At 42.0% G+C, this 25,844-nt stretch overlaps 1 protein-coding gene and 1 pseudogene across 3 annotated transcripts in view; both read left to right on the top strand.

The window, feature by feature from the left end:
- NEURL1B (neuralized E3 ubiquitin protein ligase 1B) overlaps positions 1–25,844 on the top strand; it is a 190,540-nt gene that overhangs the window by 149,406 nt on the left and 15,290 nt on the right. The gene's annotated exons all lie outside the window — the stretch shown is intronic.
- On the top strand, positions 830–10,672 carry LOC307209806 (annotated as a pseudogene). The gene is made up of 3 exons: positions 830–1,463; positions 4,707–4,919; positions 10,634–10,672. The product of its transcript is annotated as an uncharacterized misc_RNA (transcript).

Here is a 25,844-nt window from a genome sequence, read left to right as displayed (position 1 = left end):
TCTTAATTATGGTTTGTTCAGCTTCAAAGCCCAATGCTTGAAGTTGACTGATTTTAAGCAAACCATTGTTAATATTAGGGACAGTTTGTTGGGGCTGAATGAAACAACAAAGGGCAGGTAATAACAGATCAAAACAAAAACTTCTAATCACTTTCTCATGGCTGAGCTGGAGAAGTGGGGCGGAGTACATGAGCCCAAAGCTTTATCCATTTGTTTCTATCACAATAAACTATACATTAGTTTAATATGACAGCTGATTCAGCTCACTGCTGTATGATTCCCATTCCATCCTTTTGGAAAACCCATGGGGCTAGGATGTTTTCCCTAGTGGAGTGGGGGGGGGGGAGTGGTGAAAAACCATTGTGGGATGACCATCTTAATGCATCTTAATAGCTTTTTCACCTGGGAATAGATAAAATATGCTGCCATAGTTAAATTATAATAAAAATGGATTTAAGCTTGCAGCACGGGTGTCAAACACAAGGCCTGCGGGCCGAATCCGGCCCGCCAGACCTCGTCATGTGGCCCGTGTAGCCCCAGGCCGCTATTAGAAGCCCAGTCGCTTCCCACCCGCCCATCGAACAGGCTGCCAACGAGACGGCGCATGCGTGCAAAGAATCCTCCCGTGCGTAATAGCCGGCAACCTGTCAGCGCCTGGCCCGTGGCGCCCGTTTGCCGTTGCTGTGGCAGCCGAGGGGCCCTGCGGGAGGCCCTGGCTGCGAGGCCTGCCGGAGGGACGGAGCCTTCCGGGAACACAAGCGGCAGCTCGGCCGCTTTCTCCTCATCGTCACCTTCCCCCTCCCCGCCGCAGCTGCTCACGCTGCTGGTGATGCAGCCCTGCGGCGGGACGGGGAGGTGGTGGGCGCCTTGCTGCAGCCCCAGGTGGTGCAGCAGCCGCAGCCACCGTTGGGGGGGCCTCGGAGGCGCCCTCTGGCCTCATGGTCTTCTATGAGCTGGGCCCGGCGACGGCGGGCGACGCGGACGGCGATGGGGGCGGAGGTGACAGCGCCAGCAGCCCCGGCGGAGTCCTGGAGGATCTGGACGAGGAGGAGGAGGGCGGTGCCCAGTCGGGGGGAGGAGGAGGAGGAGGTGGCTGCAAGAGCTGCGCCTACAAAGGCTGCAGCGAGACCACCACGCAAGTGGCCAAGCAGCGCAAGCCCTGGATGTGCAAGAGGCACCACAACAAGATGTACAAGGACAAGTACAAGCGCAAGAAGAGCGACCAGGTCTTGGGGAGCGGTGGAAGTGGCGGAGGCGGAGCTGATGCAGAGGGAAGGCAATTTAAGGAGAGATGGGAAAGTGATAATAAAGAGTGGACACATAGTCCTACAGATACAACTGGCCCTTTGAGGGTGACCAAACTGCTGATGCGGCCCCCGATGAATTTGAGTTTGACACCCCTGGTTTACAGCATTGTACTTCCTACTGCTGATAAACTTGGTGTGCAACATTGCAATGAATGGGTAAGACTTGTTTTGACTTAAAAAGCTGGCTGAGAGTCAGAATTGACATTGCTGGATTATAAGCAACATGCCAGCCTATCATTTTGTGATGTTTCAGTGGCTTTGTAGATAATGATACCCCTTTATGGTTTGGAGCTAATTTCCCCTTATCTAAATTAGCTGATTGCTTGCTCTTCATTAACAGGTGGATCTTGTCTCACTATGCTCTGAGATTCCCCTTTGACATTCATTTCACCTTTTCTTCCTTAAAGCTTTTTGGTCCCCCTCAATGAGCTATCTTAGTGCACGTTTAATTATCACCTTCTCTGCTTTGCCACTTAAATATGGTACTTATATTGTGTTTCATAACCAGACAACAGGATATCATCCTAAAGATGTTGTGTGTGTGTTAAATGTTCCTTGGGGATTGCTATTGCAACAAAAGAATCCAGACACTTCTTTCCGTGATTAGACTTCAAAGCAGCTATATTAGGTCATGTGCATAACATAACATTGGGCATTACTTAACTTCAGTACTTAAGATTTCTTCTCTTTTATTTATTGAATGTTCAGAGAATTCCCAACTATTTCCTGCAATCCACCTAAAACTAAACAAGACCATACCGAATCATCTTGAGGATAATCCACAGAATATGTCTCTTCTGATTTCATGGCCAATATTATCTTTAGTTATTGCTCAATATTGCTCATAATTTATTAGCCATCTGTTCTTTGTGGCGCAAGTTCACACACCATCTACCAATCTGCTATCCTCCTCATCCTTCATCCATCGTCCTTTGTGGCATTATCTATGGTTGACAGTAGATAGCACTCATTTTCTGACTTGTTCATTCAGACTAATTGTTCCTCTCATCTCCTTATTAGGTAGCCTGAGAGAGAGTGTTCTGGATTTCCAGAAGGAGCTGAAATACTTGCCAGTTTGCATGGGGTGGGTTAGAGAAACATTTGTTGAATAATCCCCTATACTGAACCTCATTCAAAGAGGAGGCCCATAATATATAGGCAGAGCATATGTACTTGAGGTGCCCTGTCTTGGATAGCTTGAAAGTCAGTGGGATAGGTGGTACTGAACAGCTCTAGAGAATAAAGGGAAGGCATGCAGGTGTAATCTGAGCAGCTGTCCCAAGCACAAACTGCAAAATGTACTAGTTGACCTCTCAGCTAATGTTTGGACTTCGAGATTTGTTTTATGGTATAAGATACGTACTGGTATAAATCAGGGAAGAGTGCTGCAAACTATTGGAGACAGGAGCATACACAATTCCTTTAATTTGTTTGGATAAAGTGGTTAACTTCAATCAGGAAAATGGAGGGGGCAGTGGTGGGGACTCAAGACGTCAGACTGAATCAACCGTACAGCTTTATGGGGAAATGTTTGGAACTGAATGTGTCACTGCATTTTGAAAAGAACACCAATAAATTACACACATGTGAATCCACCTCAGTTGATTCTGGAATGTAGCATGTGTGGGTTTTTGTTTCTTTTTAATATGGTAAGGGTACCTGATTACAAAATGTGTGAGAAGATGCCATGAGTTGGCTAATACCTCGAATACATGGTTTTCTTTCTAATGTACGTAGTTGTTTAGTCTTCAGTCTGTTTTGTAGCTTGTGTGCCTATTACCAGCTAAAAACATAGCTTCTCAATTTGGATTGAAGCTGGTTTGGAGCAAAATGCAATGTTTCTTAAGAAACAACACAATAAATAACCACCCATGGCAGTGCGCTGGATGCAGAGTAAACAGGAGTGTGTACACAGCCTTGCTCACTGGTTGGATGTTCCCTTTTTACACCCAAGTTCTCGCAGCATGCAAATTATTCTAGCCCATTGATTATTCATACATTTTAAAATGTTTTCTGAAATTAACATTGTAATGTTGATATCAAGAGTCCTCAAATACTTAGATAATGTTAGGTCTCTGCATTTGTTGTTGTTGTTTGAAAATGTAAACCCTAATGTGACTGGTGATGATGATTCATTTGGAAGATTATATAACATCCCTGTTCGTATTCTAAAAATCTGCCTGCAAATCAGTTCCAATCAAAGTTTCCAATCAAAGATGGAAATGAACATTTTGCTATTTGGCAGCACTCATGAATTAAACTAGTTCTGTGTCAGCAGGGCCTGTTGCATCATTGCCATAAAGGCGAGGGGCTCTCCGCTCCATACTTCCCATTGTGTCTCTGTTTGGTGTTTTAGTTGCCTGAGTCCAGATTCATAATTAGAATAAGAGGCTGGTATGATTGGGAGCACAAGGTGGCAAGGTATGTGATGGGTGTGAGTCATGATGAAAAAAAAGCTGCCCCAATATTCATTATTATTTATTATCCAATAGGACAGGGCAAAAAGGAGAGGGGGCACTATTCATGGAACACTTGTGAGTTTGCAGCCTTTATATCTTTAGATGATTTTGCCACTGCCAGTTTCCCTCCCCCCCCCCCAATGCCTTCCTTAATTTTCAGAGAATTTTGACCTTGAGGGGAAACACATCTTTAGGGCGAACTAGATGCAGAGGAGGGCAGTGACCTGTGACCTTTCATGGCTGTGTAGAAGAGGCCTTTTTATCAGCATCTGTTTTCTCAGCAAGTCACACCTGTTGAAGTCTGTCTTACAATCATGAAAGACTGAAGGAGCCCAGTCTTCTTTTGCATGTGGTTTCCCTGAAAGAGGCATGTAACTCAACGTCAAAAGTCTCTGAAAAGAAGGAGTGTGGGATTGGGTTTAGCAGATAAGGATTAAAGTCACTTACTGAAATTGACTTGTTGTCATCCTTTTCATCTTGGAGGAGAGGGGTGGAGAATCTATTATCTTAAGTACGTATATGAATCTGTTCCTCACATTAAAAATTTCAATCTATCCTTACAGCTCGCCCCCCTGCCCCCTAGCCTTTTGCTTCCTATTTGTTCTCTGAATGAGCAGCTTACTTCCTCCTCCTCTTTTTGGAACTCCTAAATGCAATCTGATTGTGTCAAGACCTTTTTCCTAGACTGCTTGAATATAGGTTACAGCCGCCCAGGAGAAATCCCCACCCCAATACCATGATAATTTAGCAGATTACAGTTGCAGGAAGCTTTTTTTGCAGGATTGTGTGAGATCAGGTTCATATACTGGATAAAACTATACCTTACTGTAGAAAGGTCATTCAGAAAGCTTCCATTTTAGTGTTGTCTAAAGCATCAGCTTCTTTAGTTTCATAATTGGATTTATCTATTTACTGCTTTTGTTCTGCTTCTTTCTGCCAGGATTACGTAGTTGTGGTTTTATTTTATTTCTGCAAGCGCCAGTCTGCTGAGCAGTTGTCCTCTTGCTGCAGTGTTGCAATCTCTGTCGGGGAATGTTCTGCAAGAAGCCAGCCTTCCACTCACAAGCTGTTCATTGTCCACTTGTTGCATCTCATGAAGCCTCGTGCCACAATCCATTTGCCAGCCCTTAAGGTGGTCTTCAAGGACTCTTATGTTGGTATTTGTAACAAAAGGAACCACACAAAAACCTTATATTCTCCAATTTCTCATTTTATTCTTAACCTGAAAAGAAGACCTAATTTCAAAGCAATGTGTATTGCTAATGAGATCACAATTGGTTTCGTCACAAAATCTAAAATGATAGCATAGGCCCAAAGAAGTGAATTACTCTCAAGAAATGCAGATGCTGTAACAGTGGATGTAATCCTACTATAATCTCCAGGCAGAATAATTTCCATTGTGTCTCAGTTTTTTGGAAAATATAAATTGCTTTACTTCTGCCTCTGAGTACCTGTTGAATGTGAGTTTGACAAGCCAAAGATTAATGAAAAAAATACCCAAGGTTATAAACTGGAAAGAAGGGCACAATGAAGTAATTCTACCCATGTTTATCTTCCTTGCCTGATATTTAAACAGTGTGGTTACAAGGCCATTTTTTAACGTTTATGTGATTTATGTCTGTTTTGTACGCAAGGCCCTGACTCTAATCTTAATCAATTACTCAATTTGCAGGGGACGAACAGAAAGTTACCCTTGATCTTTCAATAAAAGGGGCACTACCACACTTCAAAAAGTTGGCTCCATATTAGTAAGGACAGAGAGGCTTGAACTTGGTGAAGTGGTGTAGTGGAGAATGGGGGACACTAAGATAAACAAATACACAGTTCAGTAGTTGGCATGGACAAGGGGAACTACTTTAAGTTTTCCTGTGCAAACTTTTAAGGAGTTACTATTTCACCCTTGCTAGCATACAGAAACAAACAAATGGGTTGGGGGACGGGACATCACACTTGCGGAACACATGTCTCACGGCATCCCATTCTCATTTTGCTATAAAGTGAAAGGCCGCAGAGCAGTTTGCCAGATATAATCTCAACCGTATTCTCACTTGTTGTCTTTGCCAATACCACATATCACATCTCAGCCAATAAATTTATGTATAAAGCATGACTATGCTTCTTGAGGACCAGGCCCTGAGACCGCCCCTGCTCCTCAACCTTATATGTAAACCCTTCTACCCTATAGCCCCACTGATGAACTAGCAACTGGGGAGTTGCTCATGAGGACTCCTTTATTGTTTGGCTTTGGTGTGAGAGGAAAGCAGGAGCTAAGTTGTGAGCGGGTATAGGACTAGAATGTTTGTGTGTGTGTTTGCTGGGAGCTGGAATAACCTTTAACCTACTGTCCAGCAGTCTGAATGGCTGAGGTGGTTTTGGGGAAAACTAGGGCAGTTGTATTGAACGATTTTCAGTATCTACTCTGAGAGAATCCCATTCCCGTTGACTTAGTTGGCTTGGGACTTTTTGGCTGCTATTGCAATCATGGGGTTGTCTTGGCATATCACTGGCCAAATAATCCATGAGGAAGGACATATGCTTAAGCTGGTCTTTTCCAGCAGGTGGCTGGTTGATGGTTTGGTGGTGTTTAATTACCTTGTTATCATGGACTGTTCATTTCCTGGTGAGGTTTAACATTTGTGGTGCTTGGTGCTCATTGCTCCCTGCAGGGGTGGAGGACCAGTTAGGATCATCCTCTCCTGGAAGGTTTTTGTTTTGTTTTGTTTTAATTAGGAAGATTCCTGAACACTTTGGGGAATTGTGCAGTTGGCATGGCTGGCACCCCTATCAAAGCCCTGGTGTCACTGTGGAATAGTGAGATGAAAAGGGCCAGTGGCACAGGTATTCAAGAGTGCTCTCTCCAGCATTGTGGATCCTGGATGGCTCTGTGGTCCTCAGGAAAGCTCTGAGCGATGGAGTAAGCCAAGTGACTGCTAGAATACAGGTGGCACAAGTATTACAGTGAAAACAGCTGAACACATAATCATGCCACCTGTGGGGCAGTGAAGAAAGTTTTCTTAACTATTACTTGAGTAGCTTTCTAGCACAGCTTTGTGGGCTTGTGGGAATGTGGGATCTTCCCCTAAGGGGAGTAGCATAGAATGCACAAAAGCCTGCTGTGACTAATTTGCAAGGCACCTTGAAAAGTCCCTCATGTTCTGCTGGAGCTTAATGCCACATATATTGTGGATCAGCTGGAGATGTCAAGTCTGGTTGTTTGGGATCAGTTTCAGTAGCTAAAGCCAGATAACTGTGGACAAGGTGTTTGAATTTTTTTGGCCTACTACATGCAATCCTGACCTTCCTGTCATATAAGGGTTGGTGTTGGGGGTTGCCTGGGTTGGGCCCAGGAGCTGTAAATGCCATTTTTGTGAGAGACAACTGTAATTTGCCTTTAAAGGAAATGGTGGTGTGTCCCCTTTTCAAGACACCTTCCCTGGATCCAGAAGCAAGTGACAACTACTGCCAGTTGCAAACATTTCCTTTTGGGGAATGGTTATTATCAAGAGAGTGGTGTCTGTGCAGCGTCAGGAGTCTTTGGAGGAAGCCGATTATCTAGATCCATTTCAGTCTGGCTCCAGTCCAGATTTTGGCATTGAAATGACTTTGGTGGCCTGTATCAGGGAGGACAAAGAGAGTTTGAGCTTGCTTAATTCTCCTTGAGTTCATGGCAGCTTTTGATACCATCAATTATAACATCCTCCTGAACCATCTCAGTGGGTGGGAGTAGGGAGCACACTGTTATAGTTGTTCCATTTCTACCTGCAGGACTGGTACCAGAAAGTAGTAATGGGCGACTTTAGCTTAGCCCCATGGCATTTGTGCTGCCTGTCCCCCCATGCCGATTAAACTCTTATTCTTTAGTTATTAGATTTCTAGTCTAACTTTCTTCTCTAAGGAACTGTTGAGAACATTTGTTAAGGGGTTTGGAATGAAGTTTCACCATTATGCAGATGACACCCAGCTCTGTTTTCCCTTGTCATCTGAACGGGGGGAAGCTGTGCAGTTGCTTGGTCAGTGTTTGGCCTCTTGTCGTGGTGTTTACTTCTGTTCAAAAGAAGGCCTCATTAGTTTAGTAGGCCCTAACTGTTTAACTAAGGTAACCCCCCTATTGAGTTGTGACTCATTGGGTCTTCTGCCTCTTGACTTGGAAATGTCTTGATTCAACACATGTGGACATCTATACCCCGGGCACTTTTTCATATTATCTTCCCTTACACTGATTCATCCTTCTGATCCAACTTTGGAAGTAACTTTTTACGGGTTCTGAGAGTGATTTATGTCTTTGTTCAGTTGGCCATACGAACAAAGAATGACAGCTGCAAAGTAGGCAATTTTTAAGTAAACAAGTGCATATTAATTTTCATGAACTTCTGAGAAGATCTCTCTCTGTGTAGAACTATCATAATTGAGGATAATTGTCCTCACACTGCGTTGCACTTCTGGTATTTTGTGTTATTGCACAATGTGACAAGACTTGTAGTGGTGGTAATGAGGGGAGGTTTCAACTAATGTACAAAACCTCTAGAAAAATGTAATTTCCTTAGCATACCTGTGCATAGATGTAGATTCTGGGTGTTCTGGCTCAATGAGGAATAGTATAAGCATCTCTGCATTTGAAGAAGAAGAAAAAAGCTAATCAAGAGCTCACTTTTAAAGATTTTGTCCTGTGAATAAAGCATGTACCAAATTACTATGCTCTCCGTTGGGTTCCTTGCACAATCTCTCCTCCTCCCCGCCCCCATCACTGCCTCATGAATTATGGGATCAGTCTATGCCTTCTGGAACTGGAGCTAGGAGGTTTTTGTATGCCTCTTGTTTGAGATTCCTATTTCACATGCTTGCTTAGGTGCATGTTTATACAGTGCAAAGCAACAGGCACCAAAGCTATTGCTTGTATACTGTCTTATATTTGGGGCAGCTGAGTGTGGGGAAAGTATATATTTTCTAAGAAAGGTGAATTTAGCCTATGAAGCGTCCCCTATATTGAGTCAGAGGCCATTAATCCCTCTAGCTCGCTTTTGTCTATTTATTTGATGCCTGTAAAATATCTAAAAGTGATTTCCCAGCAAGAACATCAGGAATGAAACAATTTAAAACAATTGCATATGCAAAAAACAAGCTCATATGTAAAAACGATTAAAAACCTTTCCATGGATAAAACAATTTAATATGTAAAACCATTTTCAAACCCACTACAGATTTAACCTGGGAGAAAGATCTCCATGTAAAAGGCTTGTTGAAAACCCCAGAAGCACAGTAGCAACAGTACCTGTCTGATGTGTAATGGGAAGGAGTTCTAAGGGGCAGCTGCCACCACAAGCCCAGTTCTCCTATCCAACAGAATGCAACTACTGATAGGATGGTATCTGCAGGAGGCCTCTCCTGCAGAGTGCAGCAGTTGTTGTTTTTTATGAAAAATACCCGTTCTTCCACTGAGAAGAGCACATGAATGTTCACACGCTCATGCTGCAGAGAAGGTGAAAGAGAAGACAGATCAGTTTTATGGAAGGCAAAGGAGCCTCTGAGACCTGCATTCTGTAGTAGTGGTCAATACACTGGGGGAACATTCTATCCTTACACTCCCTCCCTGCTGTAGGCACACAACTAAGTCCTCCCAGTGGTGGGGAGCCAGTGGGACCAATTGTTCCTTAGCTCTGGTATTTTAAGCCTTGTATACATTTGACTGTAAGCTGTGCATTCCTTAATAAGAGAATTTTTTGCTGAGGATATTAGCAGCATTTGGGGGATGACGTAAGTGAAGTATGTTACTAGAACATTTCTTAGCCTCTGAAGTATATTCTGTTCCTTATGTTTTCCTGTGCCTCTTGCAGAGCCTGCCAGGATCTCCCACTTATCTTCTGCTCGATGTATCATCTGTCCTTGTAAATGCTTATCGGAGCTTTTGATCTTTCAAGGACACTTTGATTAGGTTTTTGTGTACAGATAACTCAGGCCATAATTTTCCAAATGAAAGTTTTCACTCCCTTTTAAGTGATGACAGAGATGTTATTTCCTGATGGGCAGGTGATGGTTTTGTGAACTCTGAACTCCTCCACCTTCGGCTAATGATGGTGTGGTGTAGCCAGTCATAAAGATAGGTATTAGATGAGAGGATAAGGTGGCTGATGCTCTCACTCTGCTTGGCTTGAGGACAGAGCAGCAGTTCTTAACAGTGCAATCCTGCAAATGTTTGTTCAGAAGTAAGTCCTGTTGTTTTCATGAGTGCTGGATTAAACCCTGTGGAGGACCGACCCTAGGCAGTTCAAATCTCGGGGGGGGGGGCGCCTCGCAAATTATCTCAAAGCTTCTACTTGGCTACTTGCGAATATTCTACTAGGATCTGGAGTTGGCGGGAACTCGCGACACACACAGAAAGCTTTGTATCTGGAGGTTTCTCATGCGTGTGCTCTAGTTGGATAACATTGAACTAAGAAAGTTTGATTGTAATTTTCTTTAAAGATCAAATCAATTTTATTTTGATCCGTTGTTGCAGTGCCTCTAAAAAGGCATGGGGCCGGTGCCTACTCTGCCTTTTTGGTAATCCAGCACTGGTTTTCATTGAGGCTTACCCTCAGGTAAACGGCTTTAGGATTGTAACCTCTATTCTTTTTCTAAAATTGAAGTAGCCACCCACCTGATGTCATTGTGATGCCAGGTTACATATTTTCTCTTGCCTGCACACATCTTACCTGATGTTGCATACAGGGAAGATGGGCGTAGGGAATTAGGACCCCTGGAAGGATGAATTAAGGCTGTGGGCTGGAGGTTCCCCATTGCTGTTCTAAACTAATCCCCCTCAAATATTACAACATTTCCTCATAGGAAAGTTTTTCCAGCCCCCTGATAATTTTGGTTGTCCTTTTCCAGTTCCGCAATGTCTTCTTTGAGGTGCAGCAACCAGAATAAACTAAAAGCACAATAAACCAAGTGGGATTACACAATAGATTTGTATGAAGAGTGGTTTTGTTTTCAGTTCCTTTCCTAATGATCCCTGGTATGAAAACTGTTCTTTGTCACTGGGAACTTGCAACCAGAATCCTCTATAGAAACTAAAGCCAGACAAAGTAAACCAGAAGTGAAACTTTTAAGGAAAGAGTGGAAATGGCTCTTGGTGTGGCACAGGGATACTGTAGTTTCTTTTACAGCAGAAAGATTTCCTTAGTGTGGTAAACATTTGGACACACAAATATAGCCACGTTTACATCCTTCCTTTTTTTACATACTTAAGAGAGGTGGGTTGAAAAACCCCCAAAACCTTTTCAAACCTTTACTTCCTGCTTCTGTGTGTGGTTAGAAATGGTTTGTGGAAGCCTTTCAAGTTTCTGCATATATATTTTTCTTAATACAAATCAGCATCTTAACTTAATGTTCTTTCAAACTCTCAGTTGCTAGTAATCTGCATCTCAGACACTTTTTCTCGAATTGTTCCCCGAGCTTAATTCTTGATATATTAAAGACTGAAACCCCCTTCATTCCTGATCTTCTTGTACTGTTGTACTGTCGTGTGTGATTCATTTTTATTGTCTGCTCTTTAAACTTTATTTCTGCAGTTACTGAGCATTTGGGGTGTTTTGTTTTTGTGTGTGTGGTGCTTACCAAAAAGTCTTGTCATACAGTTTGTGTATGTGTGTTTTTCAAAGGTAGAGAGATGCCATTTTCTGCATGACTGTCAGGACTCATTAGACTCTGCTCATCTGCCTAATAGGCTTTTGAGAAGCAAGTTAGCATGTGGGTTGAATGTGGCAAAAAAATTAGCTTTGGTTTGTTTCCTAAATGTGAAGCATTTTGCTCTAAATTTGAATAATTTTCTGTACATAGACCAGCTTACAGTAAGTAATTTAATCTCTAAAACTATTAGTAATGTAGAAGTCTTGTTTCTCCATAAAGTTCCCCATATAGCTAACTTTTATTTATATTAAATGGCAAATCACTCTGCTTATGTTTTAATAGTTTGAAGTGGCATTTTGAGTTGCAAGATGAATAGATGATTAAAAAGAACTAAAATTAAGCAAATAAAAGCAGTTTATATATTGGCTGTGCTAATTTAGACTACATACATGCTGTTTATGAACAGATGCACTCTGTTGGCTGCAGAGGAATAATAAATTTGTACATTGTTTAGAAGAACTGGTGCAGTGCTGAGAGGAAAAACAGGCTGGTGGAGTAGAAAAATTTCATACAATAGTTCCATCTCCTCCAGTTTCTTGAGGACTACTGCAGACATTATGCCTACTGCATGTTTGAGGGTACCAGAGATAGCCTCTTTGTGACTGGAGCAACTCATTATGTGACTTTCCTTAATTGTGTGGAGTGTTTTACCACACCAGCAGCCCCTAGGAATAGACAGTGTTGGCGTGAGAGCTCTCCACACATTGGGGAGACTCATGGGATTAGTGGTTCCAAACATTACAGATGCACAATGAGAACCGGCAATCTTGAACACCTGATTCAATCTTCCCGTGCTCTCTGTATGGGTAAGTTTTTATGTGTCTCTAGCTTGGCCCTTTGTCCTTTCAATGACAGGGAGACTTCTGACAGGATTAACTTGTATTTGTTGTATTTGTGTCCTGCCTTTCTTCCAGCAAAGTCAAAGAAACACTCTAGTTTGAAAACAACCTTGGGCGTGAGAGTAATTTTGCCAAAGCCACACACCCAGTGAGCTTCATAGAAGAGCAAGCAAAGTTTTGAGTTTCTGACATCCTTACCCAGCCCTCTTTATTTGCCCCAGCTCTCCCTCCCATGCAGCTACCCGCCCTGGGAACCTATGGTGGTAAGAAATCTTATAAATGAATGACTCTGATGAAGCATGCCTCTAAAACTTGCTGGGCTGTTAAAATACAGGCACAGTCCTCAAGGCCAGTTCTCGGAAAGAGGCTTAGTAGCATCAGTGGGATTGCCAGGGAAAGTGCTCTGAATGCACAGGATGTGACATAAGCAATGCTGAAAAGCCTGTGTGGGTGCATTTAAACAGCTTGATCCCACTGATGTCAAAGGCATAAATACATTAGGTGTGTAAATAAAAGCCTTGTTGAAGATGATGGCAACGGCCTCCACTGCTGGTTGAAGATAGGGTGATTTGTAAGTGCTATACAGAACAAGCTTCAAAATCAATGCCTTGGTTTGTCAGCGTCACACTGAGAAACCAGAACCAGGGTTACTGACCTCAAGAAGGAACAACATCTCCTATTGATCATTCATGACATTTTATCCAGCCCTTTAAGGTAAACTGCTAGGACTCTTACGTTACACCCCCTCTCTGCACTGACTTTCTCTTTCCTTTGAGACAGGAAGATTGAACCTGAGACCTTCTGCTCTACCACTGAGCCATGACCTTTCCCCATAGTCTACACTGGCATTTTAAAATGAGTGGGACAATTAAAATAAATATCCACCACTGTGTCCTGGTAGCAGCATAGCAATACCATACTCGGTAGGTAATACATTGGAAAATTCCACTCCCAGGGAAGGAATTAAACAAACCTTTTAGTGTTCAAGGGGTACAGCTTGGCTAGCAGAGTATATTTTCTAAGAGAAGAAAATATATAGCAATCTGCATAATACGTACAGGTCTCAGAGGTTTGCAGCAGTAGAAGCAGAGATTGGGGTTTCTGTACCTAAAAGTTAGACACAAACAATCACATTCCCAAGCTCCTCTAAATGGTTACCTCTGGTTCTGTTGCGCTGTGACTCTTCCCTTACTGAGATCAGCAGAGGCACTTCATTTTCCTTTAGAGGCCCTGATGCATTTTGTCTGAACAGTATAAATGTTTGTCAGTAGTTCATGGTTTGTTTTATTAATTCTAAAGAGGGAACAGCTGAACTCTCACGTCCCAGAGGTGCAACAGCTGTGTGTTATTGCCTAATAACCTTCATCTCAAAATTGGCAGTTTTCTCAAGAAACGCCTTTCCTTTGGGCACTTATCTTTAGACTCATTAATGCATGAATATGTTTCAGAAGCAGTCTTATTGTATTAAGTGTACTAAAACTGACTAAAATCTAAAACAACCACCCCATGTGTGGTGCTCTGTCTTTTGACTGTTAGCCTTGCACTTGCCTGTTCATGAATGTGGAGCTAGAACAAAACATGGCATGGTTCTACTTAGCTATGCAGACCAGCTGTAGAAACATGAACAATCCCCTCTAAAGTTAATCAGACTTCCAGCATGCCACAGTCTGACGCAAGCAAAAGTAATGGGGGTTGCCATACCTAAATGACACTATATGAGGTTGGGCCAAATTGACCCAAAGGTCTTTACATCTGTTGGCTTTTTCTTCCATTGTGGTGTCAGCAGTTTGGTCATGTTCACTTGGAAATAAGTCCTGTTAACTCATTGGGACTAAGAAACAGAGGTTTACATCCTGAGTTGCTCTGATGGAAGAGGGTTGGCAGAAGATGACTTAACCATCCCTCCTATCTTCTGCAGGCCCCTGCAAAACTGCTCATAGAAGGTTCCTCCACCTGATTTTTAATTGTCTCCCCCTTTCCATTACCACCTCACATGCCACAGACCACTCCATTCAGGAGGACCCTTAAATCCTCAAAAGAGGCTTTTCAGTGGGAGGAATTGATGGAAAATCCCCATCTTATGCCAACCTCCTTCTGGCTGTGCTTCTCAGGATCCAATCCAGGCTATAAATCAGTAAAGGTAAAGGTAAAGGTACCCCTGCCCGTACGGGCCAGTCTTGACAGACTCTGGGGTTGTGCGCCCATCTCACTTAAGAGGCCAGGGGCCAGCGCTGTCCGGAGACACTTCCAGGTCACGTGGCCAGCGTGACATCGCTGCTCTGGCCAGAGCCAGAGCCAGAGCCAGAGCCGCACACGGAAACGCCGTTTACCTTCCCGCTGGTAAGCGGTCCCTATTTATCTACTTGCACCCGGAGGTGCTTTCGAACTGCTAGGTTGGCAGGCGCTGGGACCGAGCAGCGGGAGCGCACCCCGCCGCAGGGATTCGAACCGCCGACCTTTCGATCGGCAAGCCCTAGGCACTGAGGCTTTAACCCACAGCGCCACCTGCGTCCCCTCAATAAATCAGTAGGTATTGGCAATATTTAATAGGAACATGACAGGAAAATGATTGCACCCAGCCAAGAAATGAAAAATAGAACTCATTGAGCATCATTTAAATTGCTTAGATTTTTAAACTTCATTTGTCATTAAAAATAACATTTGAGTGGAAGTCATATGATGTTTCCCAGAAAGATTATTAATCAGTAAAGAGGAAATATGGCAGCATGCTAATTTCACACGAGAACTTCATAGTTGAACTGAGATTTTAACCACGGGCTTCAGGTTTAGAGCATATGAATCTTCAACCTCTATAATATTTCATATGTAGCAGAAATATGTCAAAGATTTTACCGTTCCGTTGGAGATACTGAAATGATAGACAAGGGTTTTTTGTTTTTGTTTTTAAGAAGCAAGACATTGTGACACATAAGCGGATCAGTGGTAACCAGCAGAGCCAAAGATGGGGTGTAGAGCTGTGTTCACATTTCTTGCCCACTGACCACTGAAAGCTGAATCTGAATGAGATAAGTTAAGTCTGATTCTTGCCCTTTCAATGGGGCTTCTCCAGGTGACATTTGTGACACAACGGGGGTGTATTTCCACAACCTCTAAACGTCCTTCGGGGGGGGGGGGAGGAATAGGCACTGCTTGCACCCACCCACAGAACTCTAGCCTGCCCTCTCCCCCCTGCTGCTCCTTTCAATTAAGCTTTAATGAGGCCAGGGTTCTAGTGTAAGACGAGCCACCTTTTTTCCCTTTGGCAAAGTAGGCATTCCTAATAGGAGTTTTGTAAGAGAGCCATTTCAGCGAATTGCTTTCTTTAGCAAAGGCGCAACTTGTGCTTGAAACTTCAGCAGCTTTTGTATTTTTTTGTTTGCTTGCTTTTTCTGGTGACAAAGGATGATTGTTTTTACGTCAAAAGGACGGCTGTCTGTCCCTGCACTCTGGAATAACGTTAGTTAATTTTGAGTTTGATTAAAGTGAAGTATTTCCCCCCCACCGTCTCCTATAAGAACACACAAAAACCCCTGCTGGATTTGAGGCCTAACTAATTTGGCATTCTGTTCCCACAGTAGCCAGTCAGATGCCTCTGGGAAGCCCAAAATGGGACTTGAGCACAGTAGCCCTGTCCTGCTGTTTGCCCCCCCCCCCAGCTGCTGGTATTCAGCCTCTTCTCTTCTTCTTTGGTGACCACTTGTAGCAGAGTAAGATTGTCTTCCATGAACATGGTCTTAACAGTGAGTCTGTAAGTGACTGTGGAGGCCAATTCTGGATCCACATGTCCTTCCACAGTGTGGACATAGGTTTCTGGGTGGGAGTTGATCATGGTGAGGGTTTGCCAAATGTGCCTTCCTCTTAGCACGCATACTGTGGTATAGTGATCATGATCAGTAGCCACTGATAGCATTATCCTCCAGAAATCTTTTTTCCATTTTGTACAAATAGAGGTCTGAAAAGGAGTTACTTTTGCATCATGCCCTGAAGACTGAAAAGCTGAGCTTATTTAGATGCAAGATAAAGGATTCTAAAACTGCAATCCTTTTGCACCCTTACGTGAAAGAAAGCTCCATTCAACACAGTGGGACTTACGTCCAAACAAATACGTATAGGATTTTGCTGCAAAAGATTTATTGCACCCAACAAGTCTATTTATAGTGGGAGGAATTCCACTTTGCATTATGCCAAACATTCCAACAACACAAATATTTCAGCTTGCTGGATGGAATGACCCCCCCTCCTGCTGTGTGTTGTTCTGCAGGGGGTTATCCTGACCCACCCCCAGCTAATTTTGGGGGGTGCAGGGGAGGAGAGAAGGGAAATCCCTTTTGTGCAGGGCTTAAGAATTAAGAAGAATTGCTTAAGATTATTCCACATTTTGAACTATTCCCATGTATGCTACTAGCAAATTCAAGAGCAATAAATTCAACAGAAGAAGCTGTATCACTCTGTTGCAACAAATCCCAAAGAGTCTCAGTATAGTAAGAGAAATTATGGGTGAATTTGAGTTATAAGCTTTTGTGAACTACTAGAGCCCACTTGTATTTATTTGCCTTTGAAGTGTCACAAGACTTTGTTGTTGGGGAGGAGAGGCTGTAGTTTTGTGTGTGTTTTGCTCCATATACTTGGCAGAGCTGAGGCTGCACCCATTTAATCCTTGTCCTAGATCCAGCTTTCCAAATTGCATTTCAGTAGTTCTGGTTTGTATGTCTACAAAGATACCACTATTCCATTCTTGAATAATGTATGCACATTATAATTTGCCATATGGTGAGATGCAAGACAGCCTGGAGAAGGAGCAGTTTTGGTCCATTTGACAGGGCAAGGATAGCTGTGTTACAAGTCTGTTGCAGCAAAATTCTTGTGGTACTGACAAAGCTTATTATGGCATAAGCTTTCATCTGAAGCATCTGGTGAAGTGGGCTCTAGTCCATGAAAGCTTATGGCACAATACAATTTGTTAGCCTTCAAGGTGCAACAAAACTTTATGTTCTTGTTCTCAATGCATGCTCTTTTGCTCTTTCTTGCAGCATGTGTAACCATATGGTACTATTTCTTAATTCTTCACGTGGGTGCCATAAATGGACATAGTGATTTGGCCTAAATAACAATACTTATTTCTTCTTCTTAGCTTTTGCAGAGAGGCCCAGCTGAATTGTGTACTGAATTGCATTTGCTAAACTCCATTTTATCTCTGCCTGAAATCCTATGACCCATGGACGTTTTCTAGGGAAAGAATCCTCTTCTGAACTATAGATATGACAAATATGATATGTTGTTGAGATATTAAACTTTTGCTGTATTTTATTGTTTGAATTTTGGGATTGCCTTTGTTAGTTCTTGTGAGAGCCTTTTGGGACAAAAGGTGGCACAGAAATAAACTAACATAACAAGTAGAAAAGCTATGTATCTCCCCGCCCCCTCGCCAAATTAACTATAAACAGTCACTGTTCTACTCTCCCCCCCCCCTTCTCTTCTGCTCTGGATTTCATGGATTTCATCTTTGAGAAGTGCAGTTGAATTATATACAGTCCTGATAGCTGTTAAAAAGAAAATAATTGAAGAGCAGTCCACTCATTATTTACCTTTCTCACTCAATGCATTCCTTTCAAAGCATTTTTCTCCTTTATGCCAGAGCCTTGTTTAAACTGTGTGTAAATAAAAAGTGAAGCACCAGATTGCAACCCAGCAGCATACTGGGAGCAGGGATGTTGAAAGCAGCTGCTTCCTAGAAGCCACAGTTTCTTGCTCGCTCTGAGATTTGTGGCTGTCTCAGAAAAGACCAGAAGCCCTGAATGCATGGCCCTTTTTAAGTCTGCTGCTAACTGGGTTGCCATCTTGCTTACGTGAATTGAAACATCCCTGTGATTTCTCATTCCCCACCCCAATTTTTCTGTAGCACAATGGTGGTTAATAAACACTATTTCGTAGTACAATCCTATCAGGGCTGGCAAAGTGAGGCCTTGGGCAGCGGATGTTGGGGCCATTCTCCTGGCACAGCCCATCCTACCACAAATTAACCCCCAACCCAAGTGTTGTGGAGGTTGCTATCCCTTTACTAGGGTGATTCAGCTGTCAGTCCGGTTGTCTTCCATAAGTAGAAGGGGGAAGGAGTTTCATCTTGCCCTTGACCTCAAGCAGCAAAATGCCTTAGGCCTGAACTCCATGCATTCTTACTCTGAAGTAATTCTCACTATGTTCAGAGGTAAAGGTCCATAGGATTTGCAGCCTTAACATCTCATTTACTTTGTGGTCTTTAACTTTGTCCTTGCAGAATTTTCATGAAGTAGCTATTGCCCACCAAAGAGGAACTGACCTATTGACCTGGCTTTCATGACTCTGTGGGCTCCTGGAAAGGAATGTGCAGCTTCTTTTACTCCTCTTTTTTTAAAAAAAAAAAACACCCACACCCACCTGTGCTATGTTAAACAAAGGTTTCGCTTACTGTGTTGCCTATGAGCCCCAAGCTTGAAATTAAGCTCTCTTCTCGCTAATCATGACCTTAAGCATGAGTTCCAGTTCAGATGACATGCTAAGCAAAATCATGACTTGGTTCAGCACAGTGCATCAGAAAGAAAAACAGACTGGGGAGAAGCAAAAGTGGCTGTGAGCAAACTTCAGGAGCTCCTACAGTCAACGCTGGTTTCCTCAGCCAAAATTCAGCACATGTTATGGGAGCCAGCTCTTCAAAAAGGAGGCACATTAACACAAAAACCCCTGAAAAGCCTTATGGCCATGGCAGCTTCTTCCCAGTATACTTTGAGAAATGTACCCTTGTTAGGGTGCTTGGAGTGGTCTGTTAGTATTAGGAAGACGGCAAGCAGGAAGCTAATAAATTCCCTGCAGGAATTTGTTGCATTTACACAACATTGTCATTGTTAATCACAGTACCCAAGCACTTTGTATAAATGGTAAATATTAACCCATTTAACTGGTTGGAGACTAAGGGTGAGAGACAGTGACTTCACCAAATCTACTTGGAGAATCCATAACCGCAGTAGAATTTAAACCTATCTCTTTCAGTAATTCGACATGGTGTTAAATGGCCATTTTGAATGTCAGACAAAACTGCCACCCATGCTGAGCTGCAGTTGCTTTGTTTTAAAGCCTTTCTTTTTCCTTTTCTTTTTTTGTAATTATTTAGCAATTAGTCTTCTGGTGTAACACGGTGACCCTTTGTGCCTATAGGGGATGGGATGGATTTCCTGCCTCCCACAGACAACGATTCCACCCCTCACCTTGTTCCTGCTTATGTAGAAAACAACCAGCATGTGAATAGTGTTCAATTTAGCACACCTTTCCATGACCCCAATACATCTGGGTGATGGGACAGAGTGAAACATGTTGTTACCCAATATTTTTTATGAGTGCAGTGTGGGGGCAGGGGAGAAAAGATAATTGCATCTAATTTAAAACCAGATATTCCGTAGATGCTCCTGCAAGCTTAGTGACATAAAATGTTACTGCTAATTATTACACTATACTGTTGTTTTGGTATTTGCACATGCAAAAGCACAAGTCTATCTGCTCATCTACCTTATAATTTTGTAGTGTTACTATGGCCTTCTGAAAAAATATATTTAATATTCTGGGAAATGGAGGCTAGATGGAATTATATTTCTGTATAATTTTAGTTAGTTTTTATAATAGAAATGTAATGTAGAACTTGGGTATGATGCTAGCTGGTAAGAGAACTGGGGAGGAATCCTATAGTTTTAGTCATTCTGCAAGAAAGGAAAAATTGATAAGATAGGTTTATGCAAGGCAACAGGATTGTAGCATCAGCAATTTGAGCTGAGGTCTGTTTTTTATTATGTGTTGTGCAATATGTTGACACATAATTTTTAGATGCTAATACAACTATCATATTTAGCACTTAATATAATATCTTTGGACATACTTCTGTTGTGGAATACTGAAAACTGATACTAGAGCCAGTTTTTAGAAGATTGACAGTTTTCGGAATACTATTTTTTCCTTGAACTTTTGAGTTCAGACTATGGCAGGCTCTTGGGAAAAGCACAACATAACAGTGGCTAATGAACTGGGCGTCTCTTGTTTTGGAACACTTCTCATATGAAAAACTAGCAACCCACTCATGCGTGCGCTTACTCAGAAGTCCCACCACGTTCCATGGGGCTCACTCCCAAATAAGCCTTCATAGGCTTGCAGGCTAAATGTCAAATGGATAGTTTAGTGTCCAAGCCAAAACCCCACCCTGGAATAAAATCAGATTAAAATTGGGGGTGGTCAGGAAAATTGTGTGCTTCAAATTTATTCATTGTGGGTCACACCAGCCTCCATTAGTTGATTCTAGTGGTCCACAGTGCTGCAACATGTTTGCAGAGCATATTAATGAGTATAGTCTAGAAACTGACAGGCAGATTTAAATGTAGTGAGATTAATTGCCTGGCTTGGTGACAGCACATTTTTCTTTGGCTATGGCTTGAAGGTGTGACCCAGTGCTACCTCCTTTATTTTCATACTTCTGATTCCTTGCACATGGACGATATTTCAAAAAGCTTTACTGTTGAAGTAAATATAAGGGCAAAGGAACTTGGGTGTCAAATAACTATGATCAATTGCAGCAATCTGAACAGCTTCCAAGGCTTCCATCTATCTATCAGGCAGTAGCTTTTATACTATTTTGGGGGGGAAGAGGGAATTGTAGCAGACTAAATGTGACTTAGACACTATGCCTTCTCCATCCATCTTTTAACTCTCACCTACCAGATTCTAAAAACATGGTATTAAAGATGGAGGCCTCTTGACCCAAACTGAAGGCCACTTGATGCTCTCTTTTTTCAAAAACAAAAACAAAGCAAAACACCTGACCTTAAAAAGATTCATTTAAAAAAACCCCAGAACCTAAACATAATCAATGGTATGTGATGCTCCCAAACTGTTTGGATGTTACACAAAATGGCAGTTGAGGGTGCACAGCCCCTTCTTCCATCCATCCAATGTTGTTCCCAAAGCCATCTTAAAATTCTCTGGCGAGCTACTGCAAGCCATAGGAGGCTGAGATGGAAATTGGCCTGACTCATTGCAAAAGACCTTCTTATAGCTGTACAGGAAATACTTGTCAGCGGTTCTGGTTTAAATGCTGTTTAACTTGCAGATGAGAGAAGCAAAACCTTCAGTTAAATTAAAGAGCTACCTCCCAAGAGAACTTGAATCGTAGTACATATTGCTGAGGAAAAATGAAGCACAGGCTAGAAAGCTGTATACTATAAACTCTCCTGTTAACTGTATCGCTGATAGTTATAGTGTACCGTTACAATATTATTTTGTCACTGACTAGCTTTGACGGCCAGTGAAAGTACATAATCTAAAACCAAATATCAGCCGATAGTCGCATAAAAGTGGAATGTCATAATCACTATTGCTAGCTACACTTTACTTGTTAGTTTGGGGTAGCTTGTGAGGTGGAAGTGAGAGAGCTGGGAAGAGACGTGGGGAAACAATAGGAACCAACAAATGCTGAAGGACAAGCAGTTTTTTATTCAAATTATTTATAAAAAAGTATTACTTGCTTAAGTGAGTGGCAGATGAGCCAGCCTCTGTGCTTTGCGTTTCTAATATTCTGTTCATCAGAAGTTAGAGCTATTCTCTACTGCAGTGTCAATTTTGTTTGATAGACTCCAAAAGCTTTGTAGAGCAGGGGGTGACAACTTTTTTGAATTCGTGCACACATCTGATAATTTGTGGGGGAAAGCAGCACAAAACCTCTTGTAGGCACCACCACAAAATGGCTGCTGTGGGATCATGGTTAATAATGAAGGACAAGTAACTTGCCCAGGTAACTGATTACAAGGCAGAGCTGGCGACCGAGCCCCTGAATTCATTGTTTTGATAAGTGGTGCAGAAAGGAACCCCCTAGTGCTCATGGACGTTGTGTTGGTGACCCATGTCTTAGAGCTGCATCTCACCCCCACATTCTTTTTCTCTGATATGGGCAATGGGCGGGGAGGAATTGTTACCGTCCCTTATCAAGAATTATGTCACAGACTGATGGAACTTGTAGTCTAAAACATCTAGAGGTCCCCAGGTTGGGAGAGGCTGGTTTAAGGTTTAAATTAATTATAATTCATGGTTAAATACAGAAATTATTCTATTTAATTTTAAAACAGAAATTATGAAATCTCATTGCAGCTGCATGTAGCAGTAAACTCTGGTATAGCATTATGCCTGAAACAGCCCTATGTAAGCCCTTGAGAATGGGCACTGCCAAGACTGTATCTTAGACATCTGAAAATACTCATTTTATTATAAATAATCTGCATTACTCAATGTGGGTGGGGAGCAGAAATGATTATCATGGAATATTTTATCTCTACCATTGCCTCTAATTTAGTGAGAATTTTTATCACTCATTGTTGAAAGAAGGCTTGCCTCATTATGAATTTTTGTTAGCAAACATGAGGGGCCTTTGAGACTAGCTCAATGAATCGGCTTTTCATTCTTTTTTGTGGTTTGTCTTGTGACATTATCATGGCTAAAGGATGCTCAGTTAACCAGGATGACATAGCCTTGCGGTTATTTTCCCTTTCAAGGTAACAGTTCTATTGTGTGCAGCTTTTTAATGATGTGGCTGAACTCTGGCTTTGTAGAAGCACTCGCATTTCAGAGAATGTAGTCATTTTATTTTTAGAGAAACTGCCCTGCTCAAAGATCCATTGCACTAAGGATATGTCATGGGATAGATGATTAAGTTGCTTTTCGGGGTGGGGGTGGGGATCAAGTCACAAGCTAAAGTCATGAAATTTTCTCTGGAAACAACACAGTTTACTGTTTCAGCTATTCTAAAGTAGTTGTGAGATGAATCTACAAGAAGGAAATGGGCTCCTTTGTCTTTCCATGCCAGATTGATAATGATTTAGTAACAATATTAGTCCTAATTACATGTTTTCAAGTGACAATAACGAGTTGTTGTAGGATGGGAATAGCAGAAAGATTGTGTGTAATAGGAATTTTGGTGCAGTTTCTGTGAACTTTATGCTGTTTGTAAAGTTTCATTTCCTTACCCCCCCCCCCCCACTTCATTCCTTGGCCTAGATTCTATGGAATTCACTTTCTCTGGGAATGTATGGTAGTTCATACTCATTTGGTAATGAAACTATGCTTTTTCTTCTAGGGATCCTTCCTTCCAGACAGTTGGCTATGAGTAAAATACAGTGGCTTGTCTGATTAAAGACATCCCTTGCCCCCTCAAAACAACTAAACCATACATTTCACATATTGCAATACTGTATAGATCAGGGTTCAAAATGCAAAAACAAAACTGTTCCCTGTTTGCTGTATTGGACAGTTGAAGTCTCTCTCTTTTAGAAGCAGCAGCAGCACACACAGAGGAAATGCTTGCATTTGAATTTGTGGCTGTTCTAACACTGCCTAGTCTATTTCCTATTCAGAAGTCCTTTTGAAGTGTTTTAGAGCTTTCTAGATAGGGAGGAGGTCAGTCAAAAATTCAGCCACCACCCAGCTCTCACAATGGATTCACATCATTTGAACAATAGGATCTCAAAATAAAATGGTTACTTATAGGATGCATTCATTGAAAGGTCTCGGTCTCTCTCTCTCTCTCTCTCTCTCTCTCTCTCTCTCTCTCTCCCCCCCCCCCCCCTGGTTTCAGTAACATCCATACAGTTGAGTGTACATAAAATAATGACAGGTTCTATCCCTTGTTTCCCAGATAAGAATTAAGTAAGTAAAACATATTTGTTGTTGTTCTGCATTTTTAATGACATTTTTAAATTTGGATGATTTAAGGAACTATTATTCCACCTTAGAAAAAGTTTCAGCTAAGTTTGTGTGTTCATTCTCTCTGAATATTTAGAGCATACAAGCTCCACACTTGGAAGTCTGTCTTCATAGCTATGGGCTAAAAACTGGCCTTTTAAAAGTGTGAAAGCTGAAGCTTTTGTAATGCATCCAATATCAAGATCTCTTCCTTTTCTTTGCGTCTTCGCAACTGGGACATGTACACCTACTGATGTATTGTGACTAGACAGGGCTGAAGTGCAGCGTCTAAAACATCTCCCTGAACACAATAGGAGAAGGAATAAAGATTTTTCTTGCAATAATGTATCATTCCCTTTAGGCCCATCTTAAATGCCTTGAACGCCATCTTTTCAACAACCCAATTCGTTCCCCTTTATCTTTAGTCCTCCATTGTTTTGATGTCTGCTAGATTCCAGCAACCCAGAGTTGGGACAAATTCTGATTCGTCATCAGGTATCTTGGGTTTCATCCTATAAAAGGGCTGTGCTTTCAGAGGCAAGGGATGTGCTGCTCCAAGCTGTGAGCTACTAACTTATTTTGCTCTGAATAATCATAGCATAGCATTTCCTGTGTCTGGAATTTTGCTACATTGCCCTTTTCCACAGTTGCATCTTTGTTGTGGGATAAGAATGAACAATTAGGAGCAGCTTTGTAACACATTTTAAGTAGTGCTTATCTACACATATACTGTTTGCCCTAACACTGTCTCCAATGTTAAGAGGGTTTTTGTTTGTTTTTGTTTTACCTTTCTGTGTTTCTGATAATAAATCATTAAGGACTTATCTTCACAGGTTTGCGTTTCTGAGTTTAAACTAGAGCAGTTGCTTGCTACCAAAAGTGGGAGCCTTCAGTTCTCAATTCTTCTTGTTTAGATTGGCCAAAAACTCTCACCTGCACTTCAAAGGTATCGTGCATGGGACAAAATACTAATGTGGTGATGTTTGTGTCACAGGGAAGAGGGGACCATTGCAGGAGATACTGTTGACAACACTGTTTTTCAGAATGGCTCTGTAATGATAACCTTACTCATTAAAACTTCTCACTCTCATATATTCTGACTTTATTAAAACCTTCACAGCATATTCACAAAGGGACTATGGGTTTCCTCTTGAAACACAATTTTTAAATGCCCAGGGGAGGACAAAGTTGAATGAAAAAGCATTAAGCAATAATTGATTTGTGAGAGCAAGCTCTGAGACCTGTTGCTATGGCTCTCTGGCGTACTTGTCTCATGTCCTTTAGAGATTTTAGTACAATTGCTCCTGCTTTCCATCTGTGCAAATGAAACCAGGTGGCCTGCCTCAGGGCTTTAAGTGGCCATTAGCTGATTAGGATTTAGGTTATGGCTTTGTTGGCTTAGGGAAAGTATTACTGTGGCCTTGGACAAAGCTATAACTTTAAAAAAAGCATGGTTTGATTTTTAATTGTGTTTTAAGATTGTTTAATCTGGTGCCTCTATTCTTGTGGACTCATTGTGGCGAGAGAAAAAATATTTTCTACATTCAATATAGTTGGGTTCTCCCCCACCCCCATTTCTTTGGAGGTACCAAGTCCTCCTACATCTTGAAAGAGGTTGGGTGTAGTGTCCCTGTTTAAAATGACTTTTGGGAAGAGTCTGTGGATGGTTTTCTTCTTGGCTTAGGCCTCACATAATGTCATATTTGAATTTGGGAAGTTTTCTCCTAGATTAAAAGTCTGTTTGTCTCAGATAGTGGTAATGAAAACCACCACCACCACATTTTCCTGTAGTTTGTGGTTCTTTTATTGTCTGGTACTATCTGTTCTGT

This window comes from Podarcis cretensis, assembly GCF_951804945.1.
Source record: "Podarcis cretensis genome assembly, chromosome: 2".
Lineage (NCBI taxonomy): Eukaryota > Metazoa > Chordata > Lepidosauria > Squamata > Lacertidae > Podarcis > Podarcis cretensis.
This window is presented reverse-complemented; position numbering and strand designations above follow the sequence as displayed.